The sequence below is a fragment of the Lygodium microphyllum genome, chromosome 17 (genome assembly GCF_053477565.2).
Source record: "Lygodium microphyllum isolate KBCC chromosome 17, Lygodium_microphyllum_v1.1.10, whole genome shotgun sequence".
Lineage (NCBI taxonomy): Eukaryota > Viridiplantae > Streptophyta > Polypodiopsida > Schizaeales > Lygodiaceae > Lygodium > Lygodium microphyllum.
In genome coordinates this window covers 141,682,988-141,710,059 of record NC_141151.1, presented here as the reverse complement: position 1 = coordinate 141,710,059, position 27,072 = coordinate 141,682,988, and positions in this window count along the sequence as shown.

Sequence of the window (27,072 nt, the reverse complement as noted above, 5' to 3'; positions counted from 1 at the left end):
ACGCTCCTGGGCATATCCAGGAGACCCCTATGCATCCGGTGTACCGACAGGGGTAATATCTCTCAAAGTGGCACCCACAAGGGTGCCACCTCTGCTGACAACTGCGCAAAAGTCGGAGTAACTAGAGTAGACGTCCCCACAGGTGTGACAAATCATGGAGGTGATGCAGCTCCAACTGAATGACGAGACGGAGACACCACGTCCGTGTCTTCACAATATCCACCATAGCCTAAGGCACGCTCCCTGGAAGGGCCATGAGAGTGAGGAGTCGCACATGTATCCCATGTTGACCGTGGGCTCACTACCTTTGTATCTCTGCAGCATCCCCCTGATCCTGATGCACTCCCTCCCTCTGGCCCAAATCGTGAGCGTCGAGCTCGTCTGCTCAAAGCTGACTGCTCGAAGCTGAAGCATCTTATCACACTGAAGCAGATCTAGCAGAGCGCCCTCACGAAGACCGAGACAGCTCCTGGTCTGCCACCTCTCTGAATATGGCGATCTGGCCTGGAGACATGCATGCGAAGATGTCCTATAACTCCTCATCGCTCATCCCTCGACTCATCGTGAAAATGTCACCTGCACAGACAAAAAATGATGTTAGAATAATCAATTTAAATCATACAAAGCATAGTAATATAAATCATTAAAAAAAATCTCACTTAAAATGCATATCTTATGTACCCTTATAAGCGATTGGTCAACAAATTGAGTAACTGGATGCTCCAAGTATGAAGTATCCTATGGTCCCATGTTAATCTCCTGACACAACTCCGCATACACTAGAAGGTCGATAGATATGTCACCACAAAAGAATGAGTCTGCCTCGTTCTCAAAGAATTCTTGGACTCTTGTATTTCCATCATTGTTAGCCAATGCTAGCTCCAAGCTTTCAACGGCCTCCACCCCTTGCAATATCGACCCCTCTATTTGCATATTATCTTCATCTATGCTCGGAACATTGCTTTGATCATATACTCTCGCACTTCAGGGAGTTGAAGGTATAACATACCACCATCGAGGTTGTCAGGGGTTTGGATAGAAGATTACCTGTTCACAAACACGTACAAGAGAGTTCAAACCATTGTGACATAAACCATGTTGTAATACAATTAGCAAGCAAATGAGTCCATGCACTTGTTCACAATGGGCCGGCAACACACAGGTGTCGCGCAAATCCGTTCATTTTTTTTCGGAATTTATTTTGAGAAATCCAGATGGACCTCGTTGAACTGTTGCTCCAGCTCCTCCAAGTACCACTTTGAACCACTGCACATCGAATAGTATCATGGAGAAGCTACGGTAATCCACCGTAACAATACTTTGCAAGTTCCCAAAATACTCCATCTCATCCACAACCGTGTTTGGATCTGTTGCTCGTCGCCGGCTCTCTTGCTCGAACCTTGCCATGACACCACAGTCCATTGTGGAGCGCATTTTGTCAATACACTCCACGTGAAAATGCCGTCCGCGCGACCACGCTCCACTATATATTTTGTACTATACATTGAAATACTCAAATTAGATGTCTTATATAAAATTTAGATACGACAGATTCTAAACCCCTCATCACCTTTAGACTACATCCCCTCGAGAATTCCCACTCCTCCATTGAGACCTCTGTCCCTTCGCGAGACGCTACGGTCAAGGCTCCATGCAACCATTGTGTTGACATAAACCGCGGCATCTCCTCCATGCCTTCGGGATATCGAATCGATCGATGACGCATACTACGTCGGAATTCAGCTCGCTCTTCCTCTCGATCTTGCCTAGCGATCTGGTACTTGGCGAGCCAGGTCTCCATAGAGGCATGGTGCAACATACAAAAGCGATTCACCTTCTCTTCCATTGAGACATCCATTCTTTTTCTACCCCATTTCTAACCACCACATCTCCAGTCAGTCTATCATCGTCCTTCAGCGACCATAGCATTTCATTGTCTAGTTCCACCGTTGGTAGCCATTGTAAAATATGCACTAGCGCCTCAGACACCAACCAACCTTCGGCCATGCTACCTTCTGGCCGAGCTCGTTGTCGCACAAAGCCTTTTAGGGTTTTCATGAAGCGCTCCAAGAAGAACATCCATAGCGTATGGACAGGTCCAGCAATCTCCACTTCATCCACAAGATGCACAAGAAGGTGGATTTGTATCGTGAGCATGCTGGTGGGTAGGTATTTCTCAAAGAGACAAACCGTCTCCAGTGCTCCCTGCCTTGCGGATTCAATAGAGGACGTCTTAAACTCCTTCTATGAGATCCGTTGCACCAAATATGACAACCTGTAAATGGCCCCGCGTATTTCTGGAGTAAGACATCCTGTGATCGCGATCGGTAGTACAAACTGCCACAAATGAGAAAGCATTATGAATAATGGCTACATTCCAAATAGAAAAATTTCCACACTAATTACAATCCATTCGTAGTACAAACTTGACATATCTTATGCCAGTCATGGGATTTTAGCCCTGATAAATTGGTCGTCCTTAGAAAATGCGGACCTGAGAGAATGCATCATACTCGTCGGAGTGCGAATAGACTTGATTACTTTCTTCACAATGCGCTCTTCTTTAGTGGACAAAACCCAAGGAGCGCAAGGAAGCTGCACGCAACCATCAGCACTCGACTGCGGCCAAAGCGCCTCCATCTTACCTATCTCCTTCAAATCCATTTGTGCCCCTATAATGTCTCTCTTTCCTATGATATGGTCCTATAACAAGCTGCCCACATTCTTGAAAATATGCATGGGATCCAATAAGTGGTTGACCTGTAAGTGGGTCCAATATGGCAACTCGTAGAAAACTGAGAACCGCCGCATTCCATTTGGATGTGATTTCGTGTGGACCATTCTCAACTCGTACCAGCTGCGGCGTTCATATGTGTTGGAGGTCATCCAAGGAAACCTTCCCTGAGTTCATGATCCTCTGGCAAGAAAGCAGCGTGTCCTTGATATACCATCTTCTTCATAGTTCGTGACCTTCAGGAGTCTAATTGTGGCCCGCACAATGGACATGCATGATAACCTGAGGTAACCAAACCTGTTCCAACACCACGACCTAGTGAATACTTGGTTGAACGAGATAAAATATAGATATTACTAGCGAGAACAGAGGCCTGCTCACCTGAGCACTCTCCCAATCTCGAAAAGTCATACATCGTCCACATGAGAATGGCTCGAATATTGGCTGACCTTCGACCATCATGCCTGCTCATATCTTGCATGGTGATCCCCTCCTCCCACAAAATCTTAAGCTCATCAACTAATGAACAAAGTAGAAAGCCATGGAGGGATATTGTAGTTGACAAGGACTATAGGCCACACACTGTAAGAAGTTGAGCGCAGACCGAATGGGTTCACGCCATCCATTGCAAGACCGAGCCGAAGATTCCTTGGCTCTCAGGCAAAGCCTGGGAAGGTTGAGTCAATGTGGCTCCATGTGCGCGAATCCGTTGATATTCGTTGAACTCCATCCGTGGACCTATTCTGCGCATGCCACGTTGTCAAGCTCGCCATATCGGACGTATGAAACATGTGGTTTATGCGGGGGATGAGCGAAAAGTGTCTGAGAACTTTTTAAGGGATGGTTTGCCCTTGCAAGTCCTGTCGATACCTGTGAGCACCACACTTTGGACATGTCTCCATAGTCTCGTATTCTCCTCGAAACAGTATGCAATCGTTGATACATGCATGGATGTTATTGTCTATCATACCAAGCTTCTGTAAAACATGACGTGCATCATCATGAGACTCAGGCATGGTATTTGTAGGTGGTAATATATGATATTTCAATAACCTGAAAAAAAAATCATAAAACACCTTGAAAAAGCACAAATGTTTGTAATAATAGTGCCGAAAAAAAAATCAATGAAGCATATGTACAAGGTACCTGAACAACTCGATCACACTTATATCGCTCCACCTGTATTTTGCTTACACACTTAAGAGTGCAAGCAGTGTCTTCAGCCGAGATACTCGACACCCATCATATAACGGTATGGATGCTTCCTCTCTAAGCGGATTAGAAGTCTCGACATCCATGGGAATCAATGCATCGATCATTGCCTCCATCTCACGCTCTAAGATTGTAGGTAGGTCTGGAAGGTTGCATATCTCCTCTAGCATTGATGGTATAGATTGGCCTAGTGAGTGGTGGATTGGCTCCTACACTCCATCCATCACATGCCCACGTACTCTTCTAATTGGCCGCAAAGGATGCACTCCCCCTTGAGACGAGACATCACCTCCCTGGATAGAAAATTTGCTAGCAAGACCCAATCTTATTGTATATGGTATTCAATTAGCTTGCAAGTACAACGCATGATTGATATTAACTTCAAATTACCATTTGCTGAAAATCCACAATCGTCTGATCAATGATCTCTGATTGAAACTCGCCAAATCGTCGTACATGTTCTATAGACAATCAGCATTTTCGTCGTCTAATTGCCAACTTGCATTGAGAGCAAGGACATGGGACATGCTGATTAAGATACGCCTCGCGATCTTGAACAACATGACCTTCTTTGTTTTCCATTTTGTCTAGTTACAACAAACAATTTGTTTTTGTTATCATTCTTTTCTTTTCTTAGATTGTTATTCTCTCCTTCCATCTCTCTCTTTTCTATGACCTAACATATAGTATCATAGAACACTAGTATTTAGTACCTAGTACTCAGCACCTAGCACATAATATTTCGTTTTCTCTCTTCCTCTCCCTCTCTCATTTCATCTCCCTCCCTCGCCCTCACCCTCTCTTTCTCTCTTTCCCTATTAGGTTTAATTATAATTCTCTTTTTATCTCTCCTCTCTCTCTCTCTCATTTTCTTTTCCTCTCTCCTCTCCCTCCCTCGCCCTCACCCTCTCTTTCCCTATTAGGTTTAATGATATTTCTCTTTTTCTCTCTCCTCTCTCTCTCTCTCTCATTTCCTTTTCTCTCTCCTCTCCCTCTCATTCCTCTCCCTCCCTTGCCCTCTCTCATTCCTTTTTCTCTCTCCTCTCCCTCTCTCATTTCCTCTCCCTCCCTTGCCCTCACCCTCTCTTTCTCTCTTTCCCTATAAGGTTTAATGGTTTTTCTCTCTTTTTCTCTCTCCTCTCTCTCATTTTTCTCTCTCCTCTCCCTCTCTCATTTCGTTTTTTCTCTTCCTCTCCCTCTCTCATTTCATTTTCTCTCTCTCTCTCTCCTCTCTCTCTCTCTCATTTTTTCTTCTCTCTCCTCTTCCTCTCTCATTTACCTTTCTCTCTTTCTCTCCCTCTCTCATTTCCTATCCCTTCTTCACCCTGACCCTTTCTTTTTCTCTTTCTCTATTATTTTTAATAATTTTTTCTCTTTTTCTCTCTCCTCTCCCTCTCTCATTTTTTTCTCTCTTCCTTTCCCTCTCTCATTTCGTCTCCCTCCCTCGCCCTCACCCTCACCCATACCCTCTCTTGCTCTATTTTCCTATTATGTTTAACATCTTATCTCTTTTTCTCTCTCCTCTCATTCTCTCTCTTTTTCTCTCTCCTCTCCCTCTCTCGTTTCCTTTTGCTCTCTTCCTCTCCTTCTCTCATTTCTTCTCCCTCCCTCTCCCTCTCTCATTTCCCTATTATGTTTTTGTCTCTCCCCCCTCTCCCTCTCCCTCTCTCATTCCCTCTCCCTCTCCCTCTCCATCTCCCTCTCTCATTTTCTCTCTCTTCCTCCCCCTCCCTCTCTCATTTCCTCTCCCCCTCCCTCTCCCTCTCTTTAATTTCCCTCTCTTTTTCCTTCTCCCTCTCCCTCATTTCTTCTTCCTTTCTCATTACATACAAATTATACAAAAAATAAATAAAAAAGAGAGAGAATACACTCTCCCTCTCTCCCTCTCTCTCTTCCTCTCTTTCTCTCTCATTTCCTCCCCCTCCCTCTCCCTCTCTTTAATTTCACTCTATTTCTCCCTCTCCCTCTCCCTCATTTCTTCTCCCTCTCATATTATATACAAATTATACAAAAATTAAATAAATAAGAGAGAGAATACACTCTTCCTCTCTCTCGTTCTCTCATTTCATTCCCCTCCCTCTTCCATTTCCTCCCTCTCACTCTCCCTGCCTCCCCCTCTCCCTCCCTCCCCCATTTCCTCCCTCTCCCTCTCTTTCTCTCTCATTTCCTCTCCCTCTCTTTCTCTCTCATTTCCTCTCCCTCTCTCAATATATATACACAAATTATAAAAGCAAAAGGGAGAGGGAGAGAGAGAATGCACTCTCCCTCCCTCTCCCTCTCTCATTTCCTCCCTCTCCCTCTCCCTCTCTCTCTCCCTCTCCCTCTCTTTCTCTTTCTCTTTCTCTCCCTCTCTCATTTCCTCCTCCTCCCTCTCCCTGTCTTTCTCTTTCTCTTTCTCTTTCTCTTTCTCTTTCTCTCTCATTTCCTCTCCTAAACAAGCAAAAGAGAAAGAGAATTAAACTCTAAACAAGCAAAAGAAGGAGAGAATGGACTCACCGATGAGATATGGCAAGGGTTTGGCGGCTCCTCTTCATAATGAAGGCTCCTCCTCTCCTTCGCGAACGACAGCGGCGGCGGTGGTGGTGGTGGCAAGCCTTCTTTCTCTCCCTCTCTCATGACGGTCGCTCTCTCTCTCGCTCTCCCTCTCAAAACGATCAACGAAAATGTGCAGAATGAACCCACGCTCGGTTTTGGCCTATTTTTTTTCCCTGTGGGGCGTCGCTATTTACGTCACTACCTGCGATGCAAATAGCGACGCCGCTACCTACGTCGCTACCCGCTGTCACTATAGGTTTAAATCCTTGTAGTGTCAATCTCTACTACATCAAGCAGTATTCTTCTTGCATGCCTTACATCTACCAATTTATTTAGGGCACGTAGAGGGGGACGTTATCTTGCAAGTTGTTCTTTATGTTAGAAATTTAGAGTTGCAAATGGATGAGAATTTTCAAACCTATTCTTCCAAAGTGGATGTGTGTCCTAAGGTTTCTTGGAATTCCATGATAGAGTCTATGGTATTGAATCAGAGACAATTGAAAGCTTCTGCACCATTACAAAACACTAACTAATTGAGGGATGATCTTTTAGCCTATGTTTCTAAACAATCCCCTTTTGATGCCTCCTTCCTTGGAGCTTACAATCACTGGTCTGTTTTAGGTCCATCAATTCCTTTCCTTGTTTATTATCAAATGATGGCCCACAGATTTGATTCTTATTTATCCATACTTCAATCAACTCCCCATGTTATTTCTCCTCTTCTTTTCCAACCACAAGGTACTCCCCAAATTCCTATCTTTACTCATGGTCCATTCATCGTGGATCGTGTTTTCTCCCCTGTTCCTCCTTGTCCTCCATTGTCTACCACAATCCTTTCTACTTTTTCAGTGTATTTTTTAACTCCTTTCTTATTTGATTTAGTTAAATTACATGAGTCTCCATCTTTAACCATTTCTTCCTTTTACAATTTTTCCTATCCCTCACTTCATTGATTGTGAATCAAAACAAGAGTGGCTACTAACTAATTGAGGGGGACTAGAAATAAAAGATCGGTAGACTGATTCATGGACTCAAATTAATTGCCTTGTGATTCCAAGAGATTGGCAGACTCCTATCCAAGATTATTAGAATTATTTGCATTTTTTTCTAGATTTATCATCAATCTACTGATCCTTCAATTAGATTATTTTCTCATTTTTCTTGGTACCTCACATACATGCATCGTTATTCTCATAATGATTAGAATCTAGTACCAAAGTTGTATATTAATGTTAATGCGAATGTTGATTCCTGTCAGTTGGATATCTTTTATTTCCATGCTCTTTGTCTTCCGAGCAGATATCTTGTCCTTATGGAGGGGATGTGTTGTTTGCAATTCTTTTAAAATCCTCCCAAGATATTTGTGGACAAATCCCTTTCCATGGATAGGTTTCGAAATCATTTGGCCTTTAAAAGAGAACATCTTCATTGATGATTTCTTTATGGATGTAAATGGTGGACTGAGTTTTAATGGAATCGTTTTTCATTCTTCCTTATGGGGATGTCATTCATACTTCTATGTGTTATGTTTCTGTGTGTGGATGTGTTTGATTTGTATTCTTTTGGAGATATGGTTTGAGAAAGCAAAAAATATTTGAAGATGATGATTTGTGGATATGGTTAGAGCTTCAAAGACTTGCAAAGGAATAGAAGAATATCTTATATCCTTTACTAATTTTTTTGGTTATATTTTACAAGCTAAGAATTGGTTTATGCTTCAATGTATTTTCCTTTCGTCAATCTTTTTGATAGATCCATGGTCTCTTAGAGATTGATAGAGTTAAGGTTGAATCATGGATACTGATTAATCAAAGTTTGAAACAAAAGTATTGAGCTAGTTTTTGGGCTTAGTATTCTTCCTTGTTTCAAGGTCACGAGGACGCTCCTTGATTAAGTGTGGAGATATGTTGAAGGCTGAATTGTCTTGTTTTTTTGGGCTGATTTTTGTTATTTTTGTGAGTTGAATGGTTGATTTTAGGGATTCATTGATTGATTTTGGATGTGTTGGAAGTGTTTTGGAGTGTTTTTGGATGGGTTGAGTAGTTTTGAGAAGCTCATGATGGTTTTTGGTTGAGATATGATGTTTTGATAGGATGTGTAAGTTTGGTTTCCATAGGGTTTATTTTGCCTCTATTTTGATTTGTTTTCTTTTTGTTTGTGAGGTTAAGATTGTGAATGAGTCTTTTGAGGAATGATTGAGAGTGTTTTAGATGTTTTTTGATGGTTTGAAGAGGTTTTGGTTTGAGTTGTATGGTTTTTATGCCTTGTGTAGACCTTCTGTAGTGTTCTATAGAGCTTCTGTATCTGTTCTCTGCAAGCCTCTATTTGCTTCTATATGTGTTCTTATGGATGGACCTTTAGCTTGGGAAATGTTTTCTAATATTGGAAGAGGAAGAATAAAAGCTCAAGATAGCTTGAAGAAGTTGAAGAAAATGTGAAGTGAAGACTATAGTGACAATGACAGTAATGAGCTTCCAAGGGACATTGTAATGGCTTTCGTGGCTCTTCATATTAGGCATACCACTCTTGGGAGGGATATCCATGACCAATAGAGGATTATTTAAAATTATTCTTGGTTATTCCAATGTACATAGGTAAGTGTGAAACAAAATTCTAAAATATCGTGTTCTTTCAAGCTCCACTGTGGACACAAAAGTCAAACTAGTTCAGAGTCATGAAGTATGAAAAGGATTAAATGAGAGGGGGGCTTATTGAGGTTAAAAGGTTACTTATAATTTTTAGAAGGCTAATTGAAGTAGCCTACAACTATGAGTTACTGTCGAAATACTATGCAAGCCTCCTCTCCATGTTGTCACTAAGATCGAATCACACCAAAACATACTTGCTTCCTTTTTTATGAATTCCAAAGCTCAAGGCTCTCTTTTATCCAAAGCACAAAGCAATCTTCTTCTTTTTCTTTGTCAAACAACCATAAACCCATTGCTTCAATTGACAAGTATCATGTATACTTCTTCACAAGCTACACTTATTCTTTCAACACGTAGGCCCCCTAGATAAGTAGATGCGAGCTTAAGCAACTCCTGAGCTTCTAATATCAAATACATAGTTCAATTTGAGACCAAAAGCAACCAAACCATTGTTGTAATCCATTATTTGTAGCCTTCTCCTGAATGTATCCAATTCAATAATAATGCCCCAAAATCTAAGCCACAATAGTTCTAACAATCTATGAACTTTTTTTGAGTAGATTGGTTGAAGATTTGTACCTAATTTAATGGTGGACAAAAAGCTTTGAATATGATGTAGACCTCAATTTGTCACACTCCTCAATTTGATTCTTCACTCCCACACTCCCACTTCAATACCAATTGAACGAAATCAATTTATATGTGCAATAGAGGGGAGATGGCACAAGATATGGAGGCTCAATCCATTCTCTTATTCTTCATCTTCATTCTTCTCACACACATTGAGTATCTCATTGCAAAGTGGATAAATACTTTGACTTTAGGACACTTAACACGTAGCCTCTTTTTCATTTCATACAAATGTTGGATATGACTTGATCTATGTCATATTTTTCAACATATGGGTACCTCCTCTACCTTTCATTTAACACTCTTGCACCAAATCTAATTGCATATCTATTCCCTTCCTCATCATCTTGCCAAATTTCCTAATGAATACCAATCAAGCTAGTATCCACTTTAATGATAATAGGGTTTCCATTTGAATAATCAATCTTCCTTAATGTTTGTGTAGAATTCAACAATCTCTTTAGTTTCTTCATGGATTTGGTGTGCTTTATGTCCCATTGAAATTTCCATCCCTTTCGTAATAAGTGATACAAATCATTAGCCACATGTGCAAAATGTAGCATACAAGACACACACCCTTAAGACTTCTAACCTTTGAAATGCTATAACAAGCATCCTATATCCTATCAATCCCATTTACTTTCTTTGGTGAAGGCTACCTACCACATAGGGCCCGCACATATGACCCACAATCAATACCTCTTCAACTCCAAACATAAACTTTTGGCCTAAAAGAATAAAATGGACTTCCTCTAAGAGAACCAAAAATCTTTTCAGAGTCAGCTATATGATTAGCAACAAATTCTCTACAATCAAGCTCATTCAGCTCTTCAATCCTCTCATCCTTTGCACAACCCTTTATTGGTACATCATCTAAGTATCGAATAATTGACTATGATATGTGATCCCTTAATAAGACCTTGTTCATCGTATTCATCATATGTGCCATGGAGTTTGTTACACCTTGAGAAAGAGTACACCTCCATACCAATCCCAAGCGTGTCTTCATGTTAGTGATATCCCTACTCTCCCATTGCTAACTAGAATTGATAACATCTTGAGTAAAAATCTCCCAAAGAATAAATTGATCTACCAACAAATGCCTCAACAAGCTCATTGACTACAGGACCTATACCAACATTTTTAATTGTCACTTTGTTGACTAGCTATATGTCTTGGATAAATCTCAACCCATCATTATTCTTGGGTATAATGAACTATCTATTTGAGTATGGCACTGATGGTGGCTCCAATATCTTCATTTGTATCTTCTCATTTATCAACTCTATTATTTTAGGCCAATAACCCATAACACGAAAATCAACCTAAATTCCATGGAACATGCAAAATGGTAAATAGTTGGTTGAAACATAAATGCCTTCTCATGTTTGGCTAACATTTGTTGAAAACATTCCCTTGTTGTAAGCAAAAGAAATGCATTCCAACTCATTTTTGGCTCTTCCAGTGTTTTAGCAGTAAATTTATGCCCAATGCCCTTTAGATCTCTCAAACTTGGCTATTTAGACACCAACTCATACATCTCATCACTATCGGGTGGTAGTGACATATCAACCAACTTGATCTTTTTGTTTACAGTCTTGTATTTTGTTTCCATGATTGCATTAGCCCCTTCCTTTAGCCATAAACCTTCCTACTGAGAAAACTCTTCTATGACTTGGAACATGTCTAAAGAGCAAACCTATAACACACTATTTTCAGCAATATTTTTAGAATTTACCACTACTAAAATTTTAACCATAATATCTACAAAGTAGTCAATAAACCATACTTTTAAAGCTCTTTTTCATCTTTACATATGTATACTCTTTTAGCCATGCACATAGAATCCATCCTCAAACATCCAGAGTTGATTGTTATAAACTCAGTAAAACCAACATAAAGTACGTCTTTTCCTACATTAGGAGGTGAGATCTTCCTTCGATTAGCACTACTATAGCACCACGTTACATCAATGCCTGTTAAAAACCCACTTCCTTAAATTTCTTTGTATTTGGAGGCCATGGATAATCCCTTAACATGTCTCTATTTCTCAAGTGATTGATAGAGATAGTGAAAAATTGAACATCCCTTTTACAATCTTTACTTTTGACTCTAGCATTGATATGGCTATTCCTTTTATCTTTTTCATAATCAATCTTTATGCACCCTGCAATTTGGGCTCTTCTTCCATCTGTACCATAGCATTTGTACATCACTAAGAAAGTATTGTTTTCTCTTTATAGTGGTAATAATTTCATCATGAAATTCACACTTTGAAATATGAAGCACCTTCCCAAGAGTAAATTCCACCTTATTATTGAGAATACACTCTATACTTTCTTTATATCCATTGCAATCTCAATATCAGACTATAGCTTGTAATCCAATTGTTTACCCTTTTTCTTTCCATATTGTTTCTCATATTATTTATTTTCTTGAGATACATCATCCATTACATTCTCAAGAGTAGGTTGAATTGAAGCCTTAGACTGCTTAAACACCATATTAGAGAATTTGGGAATTTTCCAAGTCCCAATTTTAAACAAGTGATAAATATTTGACCATGTGGCTAAATCTTGATCCATATTTGAAAGTGGGATTTGGGAAGGTAGCTTATATAGCATTTATGGTTCTCTTTACCTTTAAGTAAGGCAATAAGATTTGACCACATGGTCAAATAGTAAAGGTATTGGGGGTTCCCAAACTGCATGGAAATTCCCAAATTCCCTAATATAGTATTCTTAGGATTTTTACATGTCATTATTTTTTAAGTCCCTATTATATCTTCATTCCTCTTTCTCTTATCTTCCACAATTACATTTGTATTTTGCAACTTAGCCAAATAAGCATACATAGAAGGAATCAACAACAAGTCTTATCTTGTCATGTCATGAATGCTTGTACCCACATTGGTTAATTCACTCCATAATACTTTACCCTTTTTAGCTATATGCATTGCATGAGACCATATCTTAGCTTTCTAACCAACGATTACATTCCAAGGGACTTTCTCTATTTGCAATCCAAATTTGGTAGCATACATTGCTGTGTATGCATTTTGGGCAATCATATTATCCAATAATTTTTACATTCCTCTTTTCCAAAAGTTCAAAGTAAGAGGAACACTAATTTCTTTCAAATGAATTTTTCCATCCTTCCAAAAGATTAAATCTCTTTCTAATGCATCATGGTACATGCCACAATCATGCCTTTCATGCTTATGACTATCACACCATATGTTCTAGATCACACTTCCCCTTCACTAAGTCATCCATGACATCCTCTTTTATTGTAAATACAGTATGTACAACCATAGGTATAAGTGTCTTAACTACAAATTCTATTGCCTTGCCAAAGGTGGTAGGCAAAGTCCCAATATGCAATATGGCTCTTCTTCTTTGTTTCTTCACAAGTGCATTAACAACCTCTTTTACATTATACAATGTGTTTTAAGCCCCATTTTCATTGTTTGATCTTCTAGAAGATCTTTGAAACTCTCCTATAAAGTGTGATCCACCACCTACAAAAATATCTCAAACCTCTATTCCTCTAGAGCATGTTGCTCTACTACATCTAATTGATCATATCTGCTTTCAAATTCACATAGCAACTCAGTGGCCTATAAGTCCTTTGTTGGGATTTGTTATCCACTCTCGGAACATTCTAGAGTAACCAAATTAGCATCCTCTATGTAAAACTCTTCTCTTAAAGCCTTGCTAAATTCATCCTAATTTGGATCCTTCATATACAATTCAGTAATGTGTGCTTTTAACTCATACATGGGTGAGCCGTTAACTTTATGAAAGCTATGCAATTCTAAAAAATTCAGTTTCATTGCATATAGATGCAAGTAAGCCAAAACATTACAGCCACTAAATAGTTTCAATTCATTTTCTACAACTTACAAAGACTTAACCACTATAGATTCCAATTCTGTGTGAGCTTGCATCTATTTTTGCTATTGCAATTTTTGTCGCTCAGATTGCAAATACATATTAAAAACCTAAATCAACTACTTCATCTCATCGCCCACTCTTGTAGAAGAATCGGAACATGATGCATCACCATATTGTACCCTTCTCACAACTTTCACATTAGGTAAGTCAAAGGCCTTAACTGCGGAGGTTTGAGATAGAAGAATGCAAAGAGTATGACTTGAAAAGAGTAAGAAAAGAGAAGTTTGAATCAATTTAAGAATTTAAAAATTTTGGTTGAAGCTATCACAAAGCCCTTTGATTTATATGATGCACAACAAAGAAATTCCAACACATGCACTCAATGTAGAAGCATAATGCCTTGTGTTGGGACAATTGTCCAAAATCTCTCAGACAATAACTCAAAGATAACCTTGTTGTACGGTAGCACACTACTCTATATAGGCTTTGTGCAACCATAAAAGCTTCAAAACTCATACCCAAACCAAGAAAATTTGTAGGATATAGTAGCTACCATCAATTAGGCATGATATCAAGGGACGACAAATGAAGAAACCTATGAAATCCCCATATGGGCCTTAATACATGAGTTTTGTGCTACCCCAAAATCACCCTAGAGTGGGATTTTCATATACTTGAAGCATCTACTTGTTGTAGATAAGCATATGCATCAAGTGTTGAACCTATGATCATGACAACAATATGCACCTTGAGTATTCTATTTTACTGTGTTTCTCATAGCTAAAAAATCATGACAACAATATTTAACCAAAATATCCTATTTTATTGTGTTTCTCACAAGAACTTATGACTATAATACTCAGCCTGAGTATCCAATTTTATTGTGCTTCTCATAGCTCATATGAGCCACACGATCCCTACTTTGTTGCCCCAATCAATACCTTCAAGATCCAAAAATATCCATCCCTCTTTCTTCCTTCCAAAAGCTTTAGCTTGCAAGAGTTTTATCATTTCTTCTCTCCTCGTTTTTTGCTAAATCCTTTAGGCGTGTTTGCACTTTTTTCTCCACATTAAATGATGCCCCTCTTCTCCTCATTTTTCTCCACTTTTCCTCTCCCACACAAATTCCATAAGTTCCCACTTATCCCCTACACAAGTTTACATGCATTCTACTTGTTGGTTATGAATTTACTTGACTTTTTATTCTCCTTTTGAGAATGGATAAATATGTTTTAAAATCCACATAGTCAATTTTAATAAAACAAATGAAAATTATTTGAGATAGAGAAACATGAACAACAAGACATGCACACACTCACTGTGTGTGTGTGTGTGTGTGTGTGTGTGTGTGTGTGTGTGTGTGTGTGTGTGTGTGTGTGTGTGTGTGTGTGTGTGTGTGTGTGTGTGTGTGTGTGTGTGTGTGTGTGTGTGTGTGTGTGCACGCGCGCGTGCACATGCACATGCACGTGGGTGCGCGCATGTGTGTGTGTGTGTGTGCGCGCGCGTGCACGCGTGCACATGTGCATGCACGTGGGTGCACGCATGTGTGTGTGTGTGTGTGTGTGTGTGTGTGTGTGTGTGTGTGTGTGTGTGTGTGTGTGTGTGTGTGTGTGTGTGTGTGTGTGTGTGTGTGTGTGTTTTGGAACTCTTGTAATTTTCACTTTTAAATAGTTAAAAAGTGGAGCCTGAATAACATGTTCATAAGTATCTCAAAGTCTTTTTGCATGACCTATTATTGGAAAGCACTTTGCAAATGGAATCTACTAAGCTATAATTGAGCATAAAATTTGAACTAATCATTTTTTAAGTTATGATGAGAATAGAATTTTGACCATAACTCCCAAAAGTTTTAAAAGACTTTCAAATTCACCAATCTCTCTCTCTCTCTCTCTCTCTCTCTCTCTCTCTCTCTCTCGTTTAGGGCACCTAGCTTCTAGTTGCATTATTGCCCCATCTATCTCCATGGAAAGAAACACATGATCATGATCATGATCATCCACATAGATGAGAAGGGAAATGAAAAAACTATAATTTTCCTCATGGACTCCTTAGTAAATGATTATACATAGCAAGAATAAGGAAGACCATTTGTAGCATGTCTATAATGTGCCCGCCTATCGGCTGTTCCAGGCACGTTTTTAGCAGTCCATCGAGATACAAATCTAAGTAATACCGCCCAACACTCCCATGGAATGTCACGGGCTTTGTCACCTAGGGTTTCCCACAACAAAATGTTTATGGCCGCGATCCCAGTAGGATCGACCTGAAACTAGGGTTCCTAGTGGTCAATGTCTCCTGACAACATTCTAGCATCGAGTCTTGGACATCCTACTTTACGCAAAGATACCCAAGCCGAAGCAGATCCGAGAATGGGAAATGATAGGGATGCATCGCTCAACCTCTCTGCCCGTAGGGCATAGTCCCATTCCGGTCCCCTAAAATGGCATGAATTAGGGTTCTAACCTAACAATACCTAAAAGTCAAATGTTAATAAAACCTTGTGAGAAGCCTCCTAGTTCTCTGGGACCACCCTGCCATAGGACAAACCCGTCGAGGGTTCCACCCACCCGCTTCCCTCAATAGGCATTCTTTAGTTATTTAATTAGGTCCTATCACATTTATGTGTGACATTTAAAATCAACTTCCTTAATTAAGCCTTTTAGGGAACAGGATTCATTCGCATAATTTATGGCACAGACATAAATACAGAGCACGTGATCCTTTGACAAACAAGTTCAAACAAATTCCTTAACTTATCTTCACGTTAACCTTTGTTCCTTGCCCATACAGGAGAAATTATGTATCCCTTCTGTCCAACAGAAGTACCCGGTCCAAATCACATGGCACCATAATTTCCATCCATTATCTAGAATAGGATCTTCCAATGCCATAGGCGTTGGGGTCACAGCAGTCTTCAACTCTATTCTGGACTAGGCAAGGGGTGTCTCCACCTGACCCCAAGTGGCCTAGGAGAGAGACACTGATGCCAGGAGGCATATTTCACGGTGGATTCCGTGCCACGGTGGATTCCGTGAGGTTTTACGGTGGATTCCGTAAACTTAGATGGCCGGGGCTCATACACAAAGTGGATTCTTTGTGCGAGAAGTTGATGGGGACGCCTGTCCTTTTCGGGTGTTTCATTAATTTAGTGTGTACATGGGTGATTCCATAGCGGGTGATTCCGCAAAATGCATATTAAATTAATAAACGTTTATGAGTTTAGAGTGCGCACTCGTAATAAATTAAGGTTAGGATTTATTTCTAACCAGTTGATTTATTTATGTAGCTGAAGACTGCTAGGTATTCACTTTTGTCGGTTTAATTGTATTATTTTACTAACGATTGTGAATGCTTCAGTTGATGTGTAGAGATAGCAGCAGTGGCGGAGGAAAGCATTGGAGTCTAGCGAGTATTCGACCTATGGATTATATTTTGATAGGCACCACGCCTATATTTTGTCATGACTATTGAGGCATCGATTATTTATTATTATTTTGTATGCGCCTATGCGCACGGATATGTTATTTCTATTTGGACATTGAGATTGGGCATGCCAGACTCCATGGGCACCGTCCATTAGCTTTATTTCCTATTTTTGTAAAAGGCAAACTCAAAAGCTAAAAGCTTGTCATATTTTTGTAAATTGGGCTATTATTGAGCATGAAGATGGAAATATACATAAAATACATGCTTTGTGAAGCGCTCACACAAGGCATGGGGGGAGATTGAACCCAATTGGTCTCTTGCTTCTTGTCGTTCATGCTTTTACATTGTTTTTTGTGCAAAAAGGTAGAGTTCATTGTTCTTGGGGACCTTCCAGGATTCACTACGTGAGCATACTGCGACCGATCTGCGCACCAGTGTTATCAGAGCGGAGCTGAGATCAAGAGCTTCCAATCGCTACCCATCTCGTGCGAAGGCGGAGCTCCTGGAACGATCGGGCTCTACAGTCAATCTCGTCGCGAACCGTCGATATAGACAGACTTCTGGCGATCAAGAACCCCTGTTTCTACTCTCAGATCACGAAGGACCAGGCTGTACAGGCGGAGGACCACGCAATCATCTCCTTCACCAAAGTCGTGGATATACTGTGAGAAAACTTCATATCTCTTCTCTCTCTCAAGTTTAAACTTGACTTAAGCTTTAGAAGAAGCTTAATTACTTCAGAAATTCATCACGAGGTATAAGAGGGCCTTCCGAAAATTCCGCGTCGTCAAGAAAACGCCCTCCCCCCACGATTTGCGCCGTGCTGCTCCATTAAGCTTATTTCCATAAGCTTAAGCTATTAAGCTTAAGACACTAAGCTTTCATCAAGTCATACAAGACAATCAAGTTAACAAACTCCGGGTCCTGCACTCCAGAAATCAAGTCCTGCAAGTCAACTGTGATCAAGTTCTGCAAGTTCACTAAGTCGGCCTAAGTTCTGCAAGTCTGCAACTCTGCAAGTCGGCTAAGTCTGCAACTCTACAAGTCAGACTACTCAACTGGAGTCAGAACTGACTTGTGCTCAAAACTCCTAGAAGGGTTGTTCCTGTGCAGAAACTCCAAACTGCAAAGTTGTTCGTGGCAAGGTATTCTACCCACACGCAAGTTCGCTGAAGTATTTTCAGCATACGAAGAAGGAAATATCGCAGATTTTTCGAAAATTGAGAAAGAAATACCCAAAAACACATAGCCTTGTAACCCCGAATTTGAGCTACGCTCATCCCGCTAACCTGATTTTGAGTGAGAAAGGTCTTTTGAGTTTTACAGGATGATAGAACCACATATGAATGATCCTATGGCTGAAGACGACCTACCTGAGCCTACCATGGAATAAAAGTTGGACCTAATCATGATGCAATTGGAAGAAGAACGAAGGGCTAGGCAAGTATTACAAGCGTAATTGACAAAATTACAAAGAGCGTCTACCGACAAAGAAGAACCTCAAGCTGAAGATTTGATTCGACGTACCATCGACGCCACTCTTGAAGCTCAAAACATTCGCAAGGAATCAAAGATAAGTAAACGAAGTTTCAAATTTCGCACTTTCAATGGCATACGAGAAGGAAAGACTATTTTATCATTCATTAGTCAGTTTAATGACTATTTCCATGAGGAAACCTATCCAGAAAAAGATAAAATCAAGTGTGTTACTAATCATTTGGTAGACAGAGCATCACTTTGGTGGACTGTAGTACGCAAGAGCATAGAATGTCCTGCTACTTGGGAAGATTTCAAGAAGAAGTTCATGCAGAATTTCCTTCCACCGCAATTTCATGAGAAGGCTATCAAGCAATGGGATCTACTTCAACAACGGGATCGTGAACCTATTCCTCAGTATACAGAGCATTTTTGGAATGCACTCCTACAGCTACGCATGCTTGAAGACGTACCAGAGACAACACATAAGCGGAAGTATATGTCTGGACTTCTTGGACATTACTACGCTGAAGTGAACATGTTCAAGCCTGCTACCCTTGAAGACGCCATTTCACTAGCTCATGACACTAAAGATAAGTTACGCGGTAGAGACAGACAACCACAGCAATTCCAAGCCAATGGTAATTATGGATCTAAACAATTCAATTCCAATTTTAGAAGGTTTAATCCAGGTCGTTTCTCTTCACCATCTTTCCGCAAGAATTGGCCTAAACCACCTGCATTACCATCCAATGTCAATCCAAATCCTAAGCCTATTCCACAAGTAAATCCAAATGTACCCAGACTTCTAGCCATTGCAAATAATGTAACCAAAGCCAAGCCAATAGTATGCTATAAATGTCACCAGCATGGACATCTCGCAACAAATTGTCATTCAAAGAAGCCACCAGCTCATATCAACTATCTTGGAGCCATGGACGAAGACGAACATGAGGATATGCCTAATTTCACTGAAGATGAGGATGACACTACTACTACTTCCGACACTTTACCAGGTATGCCTACTCCACATTCATTATTGACTATGAAATGTTTGGTGCATGGAAAGGAAAAGACTATCTTGCATGATGACGGTAGTACTCATGATTTTATTTCAGCAAAATTGGTAAAGGAATTGAAATTACAGACTGTACCTGCGCATTATCGCATAAAAGCTGCATTTTTAGGCACTAGGTATAATGGTACACAAGAAGTACAAGATTTAGAGATTCAAATTGGTTCATACACTGAAAGAAGAAATTTCTTAGTTGTTCCATTACAGTCGAGTGACATTATTTTAGGAATGCCTTGGCGACACCAGCATAATCCAGATATAGATTATTCCACACACACAATGAATATTAATTTTCAAGGAAAATCTATTACAATATATGGTATGCATGCATCTAATGTTTTTCCACTGCTTTCGCATACTCAAGCAAAACGTGCATTATGCAAGAGTAGTAAATCATATCTCATTTGGGTGAATGAATTGCAAGCAAAGGAAAATCATATGCACCCTAGGCATAAGGAATTTCTTGCATATTTTAAGGATTGTTTTGCAGAAGACCTACCACCAGGTTTACCTCCTTCACGTCCAGAAGACCATAAGATTGATTTGATCCCTGGCACACAACCACCTTACAAAGCACCATATAGGCACAATCAGATAGAGCAAAAAGAAATCCAGAGTCAAGTTGAAGAATTACTAAATAGAGGTTTAATTCGACCTAGCAGTTCTCCATTCGACGCACCTTTACTTTCAGTCAAGAAAAAGAATAATACCTATCGTATGTGTATTGACTACCGAGCTTTAAATAAGATCACTGTAAAGAATAGGTATCCTATAGCTAGAGTTGATGACCTTATGGACAAACTACAAGGATCTTCTATATTTAGTAAAATTGACCTTAAGTCTGGATATCATCAGGTGAGACTAGATAAATCTGACATTTTTAAGACTGCATTCAGAACACAGTTTGGCCATTACGAATTCTTAGTCATGCCATTCGGATTGACTAATGCACCTGCCACTTTTAGTAGAATGATGAACTGTATCTTTCTGAAATATCAGTACTGTGTGATTGTTTTCTTTGATGATATTTTGGTGTTTAGTCAAAATGAGAAAGAGCATTATGAGCATTTGTCATTAGTTTTTCAATTATTGAAAGAAAATCAATTGTTTGCAAATCCTGAAAAAAAGTGAATTCTTTAAGACAAAAATTGAGTATTTAGGTCATATTGTATCATCTGAAGGAATTAAAGTTGATCCTAAGAAAATTGATGCAATATTGCATTGGCATGTTCCTAAAAACGTGCATGAGCTACGCTCATTCCTTGGTCTTGCTAGTTTCTATAGGAAGTTTGTACGTAATTTTTCATTACTTGCTTTACCATTAACCAAACTTCTCAAGAAAGGAATTTTTTATCAATGGACCGAAAATCAACAGAAATCCTTTGACTTACTGAAACATGCATTAACCAATGCCCCTATTTTACAGTTTCCTGACTTTAATACACCATTCTTTCTAGTTGTGACTGATGCTAGCGGATCAGGAATAGGAGCCGTACTAATGCAAGACAATCATCCAATAGCATATTCTAGTTATAAGCTGAAACCCTCTGAGCTGAAATATTCCACATATGACAAAGAACTATTAGCAGTTGTACAAGCATTAAGACAGTGGAAACACTACTTAATGGGTTCAGAATTCATGATAAAGACCGACCAGCAAAGCATTAGACATTTACTTAGCCAACCCCAAATCTCTGACCGTCATATCAAATGAGCTTCCTTTATTCAAAGTTTTCATCCTATCATTCAATACCAACCTAGAAAAGAAAATGTAGTTGCCGATGCATTGAGTAGAAGACCTGCAATTCATAATATTTCTGTCATATCTTTTGATTCTTTGATTGCTATGAAAGATACCTATCACGAGGATATTACTTTTCATTCTGATTGGAACAAATTAGTTCAAAATAATTTCATTCCTGTTGATTCATTGTCATATAATGATGGATTTATGTTTTATGAAAAGAGACTGTGTGTTACTATTCCATTCCGATCTTTTGTTTTGAATGAAATTCATTGTCCCCCATATCAAGGTCATAGAGGTATCATATCTACATTACGTATGTTAACTGAAGATTTTTATTGGCCGCATATGGATGCAGATGTATCTAATTTCGTTTCTGAATGTTTGATTTGTCAAAGAGTAAAGAGACATCATGGTAAACAGTATGGATTACTAATGCCTTTGTCTATTCCATCTAAACCTTGGGAACAAATTTCTATGGATTTCATTACTGGTTTACCAAATACTAAATCTAACCATGATATGATTTGGACAGTTGTAGATAGATTTAGTAAGCAAGCATATTTCATTCCATGTAAGAAAACTTTAACAGCATCACAAGCAGCACAATTATTTTTGAAAACTGTTTTTACTAACCATGGATTGCCAAAAGTGATTATTTCAGATCGTGATTCTAGATTCTGTAACAATTTTTGGATTACACTGTTTGCTAATTTAGGCACAAAGATTGATTTCTCATCTGCATTTCATCCAGAAACTAATGGACAAACAGAAGCCACAAACAACACTAGATCTTTTACGTGCATATACTATCTCTAAACCTCAGACATGGGACACTCATTTGCATTTATTACAGTTTGCATATAACAATACACCGCACACATCTACAAAGAAAGCACCTTTTGAAGTCATTTATGGATATAGATTATCTACACCTGTTGCATCTTTGTCTAATAGAATTCAGAGTGCTGATGATATTGCTAGTATGCATAACAGTATTTTTAATGAGGTTAAAGATATGATTGCTAAAGCCCAACAATCATATACCAAACAAGCCAACAAGAAAAGACAAGCCATGAATTTCAAAGTTGATGATTATGTTTGACTGAGAATAGAAAAACGTGGACTGCAAAGTGTAGATAGACATCCAGTTGTCAAACTAGCTCCTAGATTCTATGGACCCTTTAGAATCATTCATAAAATTAATGATAATGCATTCAAGTTAGAATTACCATCTCATTGGAAAATTCACAATACATTTCACATTAGTTTATTGAGACCATTTAGAGGCCAATTACCTGTCCACCCTGTTTATGAAAATCCACCTTTATTAGAGGAAGAGACTGAAATACTTGAACCAGAAGCTATCATAAACACTGACTTTATGACCACTAGAACTGGCCGAAGGTATTCTAGATATCTAGTAAAATTTAAGAACCATCCTGTAGAGGAAGCACAATGGATGCACGCTAGAGACTTAAATGCTTTCCCCACTCTATTAGCTCCACATTGAGCTAATAGCAATTGAGGTCAATTGCTATCCCACCCCGAGGGTATGATGCCAAGAGGCATATTCCACGGTGGATTCCGTGCCACGGTGGATTCCGTGAGGTTTTACGGTGGATTCCGTAAACTTAGATGACCGGGGCTCATACACAAAGTGGATTCTTTGTGCGAGAAGTTGATGGGGACGCCTGTCCTTTTCGGGCGTTTCATTAATTTAGTGTGTACGTGGGTGATTCCATAGCGGGTGATTTCGCAAAATGCATATTAAATTAATAAACGTTTATGAGTTTAGAGTGCGCACTCGTAATAAATTAAGGTTAGGATTTATTTCTAACCAGTTGATTTATTTATGTAGCTGAAGACTGCTAGGTATTCACTTTTGTCGGTTTAATTGTATTATTTTACTAACGATTGTGAATGCTTCAGTTGATGTGTAGAGATAGCAGCAGTGGCGGAGGAAAGCATTGGAGTCTAGCGAGTATTCGACCTATGGATTATATTTTGATAGGTGCCACGCCTATATTTTGTCATGACTATTGAGGCATCGATTATTTATTATTATTTTGTATGCGCCTATGCGCACAGATATGTTATTTCTATTTGGACATTGAGATTGGGCGTGCCAGACTCCACGGGCACCGTCCATTAGCTTTATTTCCTATTTTTGTAAAAGGCAAACTCAAAAGCGAAAAGCTTGTCATATTTTTGTAAATTGGGCTATTATTGAGCATGAAGATGGAAATATACATAAAATACATGCTTTGTGAAGCGCTCACACAAGGCATGGGGGGAGATTGAACCCAATTGGTCTCTTCTTCTTGTCGTTCATGCTTTTACATTGTTTTTTGTGCAAAAAGGTAGAGTTCATTGTTCTTGGGGACCTTCCGGGATTCACTACGTGAGCATACTGCGACCGATCTGCGCACCAGACACAAATTCCGTGGTTGGCCTTTCCACCACTCGACCTTCGGCCCCTAAATCGAGCAGTGCCCTTCTCGAGTTGAAATGCGGTGTGACCTTGGAGATGATCCAACCGTGCAAAATATCCTTCCTTAATTAATCCAATGAAGAACCAAGCACAAACAAGGCATTCAACCCTAATATCATTGTCCAAGAAAAAATTCATTTATTCCCATGGCAACTTGTCATCTCAAACCCTGGCCATGTATTTACCATCAAACACAAGCACTTGGAATAATCATCCAAATCACATCCCAACAATCAATTTAATGCAAAAATCATTTAGAATTATGTTAGGTGAATCAACAAAACAATGATATCCTTTTCCAACATTGCAGGAGTAGGGTTAAACCATCCTTGTGCGGCATAGTACGGGTCTAATGCATCTCACGCGGAAATCAAAGCAAGCATCCGTAAATTTGGGAATGCATTACTTACAAATGGCACTATAGTTGGATTGGCAATGACATCCTCACCCGAGGCTTCATTGTGGATTATGGGATTTTCTCCCGCACTCAATATCCTTTGCTTTGGGGCCATTCCTAATCTTCCTAGGTGCAACCTTTGCACAGTTTTTAGCAATCTCTTGCCCGAGAGATGGGAGAAACAATTTGGGGAAGTCAACTTGTGGGGTAAGGAATACACTAAGAAAAAGAAAAGCGCATGCGGCCACCCTCTAGGGAGGGGAAGAGAAGGGAACCTTTTGGGGGGGTTCTCTCTCTCTCTCTCTCTCTCTCTCTCTCTCTCTCTCTCTCCTCTGTTACACACATTCTCTCTCCCTCTTCTTCTTTTCCTTCTTCTTCTCTCTCTTCTCACCCTCTCTCTCTTTCCCCCCCTCTCTCTCTCTCTCTCTCTCTCTCTCTCTCTCTCTCTCTCTCTCTCTCTACTTGTGCAGCAGTAGGTCGAGGCCCTCCTCCTTTTCTTATGATTGGGGCAGGGGGTAGTGCAGGGAGTCCGCTGCAACGTACTAGTTGAGGTGGCTTGGAGGGGTGGTAGGCCCGTGGCCTCCCCCTTGTCAATGTCATCATCATACTCGTAATCATCATCGTGATCCTCGTCGACTCCTCCTTCTCGTCATTGCCTACGTCACCTCTCCTCAATCGTCGTCATGTCATCCTCCACTTTCTCTTCTTCCCCCCTCGTCATCTTGTCAACGACGACAAGGGGGAGGGGATTTAAAAAATTCGATTATTTTATCTTGAAAATTAGGGGGGGTTCCTATGCCTTGCAGGCGGGGAATATTACAATGTCACAGAAGTATTTGACACATTAAGAAAGTGTGTGATCTCAAGCTCAACATGAGCTAACATTCACATACTTGGATAACCATTTTTGCATTCATATCACTCACATGGTTGATACTTGTATCCCCATATTATTCCAGTAATACTTTGCATCTATACATCTGTTAGTCCACCTACCTAAGTTATGAGACATTAATCTAGTCATTTTTCTACTTAGAGTGTTCACACTATGGACCACTTGTATATTATGTATGTTGTACCATGTCTTATTCTTGGTAAACTATTATAGTGGAAAAGAAGAAGGAAAAGAAAGACCGTGGTTTTTAACTTCCTATCCTATGGACCTTCTCTGTATGTCTTGCCAGAGCTTAAGCTCCCCCCCCCCCCCCCCAATCTTTTCATGGTATCAGAGTGGTGTTTAGGTAGTAAGGAGTTGTGAGCCATGAGCACAAGAGTTTGCAAGGAAGCCCTACTATGGAGTACATCTGTTGACATCTCTCTCATACAATCTCCAACTAATGAGCCATCTTCACATGCTTGGAGTGCTCAAGGGATTATAGTCTACACCTGTGCAATCAAATTTGCATTTTAGGTGTGTTTCAACCTTCATTTGGCAATTAGATACTTTTCAAGTGTGAATCTAATAAGGTACACAAACTCTACAACCCTCATCATTTCACAAATAGGTTGCAAGTCTTGGATGTTGCAAGCAATATGCGGATACTATTAGACATTACGAGTGTAGCTAAAGGTATGATTATGTAGTAAGTTTAGTATAGGTGACAATTTTCTTGAATTAGTAAGTTGTTGATTAAAAGCTAATTGTTTGGGTTTCATTACATAATGTATAAGGGATTTAATCATATTATTAGTGGCAAGCTTTAAAAGCATAACTTCCATACTTGAAATCTTAAATTGACAAAATTTCCTTATGGAAATATATTATTGAAACTATGTTGAAGGAGATAATGCTCAGGCTCCAGAGTTACCGAAGGAAAATGCCATGCCTGAGCAGGCCAAGGCATTTAAGAAATGGAACTAGGATGCTTGGAAAGTTATATATTGGCTTTCTATTATTAGATATGCTCAATGTGTCACCCTCATAAGAAGACACCAATGATCCATGGTGCTCTAAGTGTAGTAAGGGCCCCATTATGAGGAGAAGCCATGTGTAAGTACAGGGTCCTGACTTGTATCTCAAATGAGCTCTATGTGATTGGATATGGAAAAAATGTGGCCTTTGTGGATCTAGCCTTTGGGTTAGATAGAATAGTTATGTTGGTTACAACTCCAAGTACAATGCATCAAGTTGTGGGTGTGGGAGTTAATAGGGATTCCCATTTTACGGTCCGGGGGGCACAAAATTAGTCCCCCTTTGGTTGGGGGTTTCGGGGGCACCAACAGGCCCCTTGACGAGGTTTGGGAACAATGCCCTCATCTCAATGGTAGAGGAAATATTCCCTAGAGTATTCCTTGGCTAACTAGGGAAGGTTCATAATATGGTCTAACATGCCAACTAGACTAACTTCCCAGTCTGTGTTCTTCTAGGTACCCTTAAGCTCTTCACCTCTATCATCTCTCAGGATCACCATCTAAGCTTCATAGTGGAAGCACATGGGTGGACAGAGCTATCTTTGTATTAGTTCATTGTTTGAGATTAAACTGGTTTCTAGTCTTCTTATATTTGTTGTGTGTTCTCTAGTCCTTGCTTGGATTCTGTCTACCCCACAGTGCCATGTAATTTCTACATCTGTTAGTGTTTCCAACCATATGATTGGGCATATATAGGATGCACACAAGTCTACATAACCATGGAATAACATAGTTAAACTGTTTGATACAAATATCAATTTATCTCAAAAAATGTCAAGCGTGGAAATCTATCTATTAATGACTACACATTGAAGGTTAATAGCATTGTTGAAGCTCTGGTGCCTATTAAAGTGTAGGTTGATTATGAGGATATAGTGGCTAACTGCTTGGCGG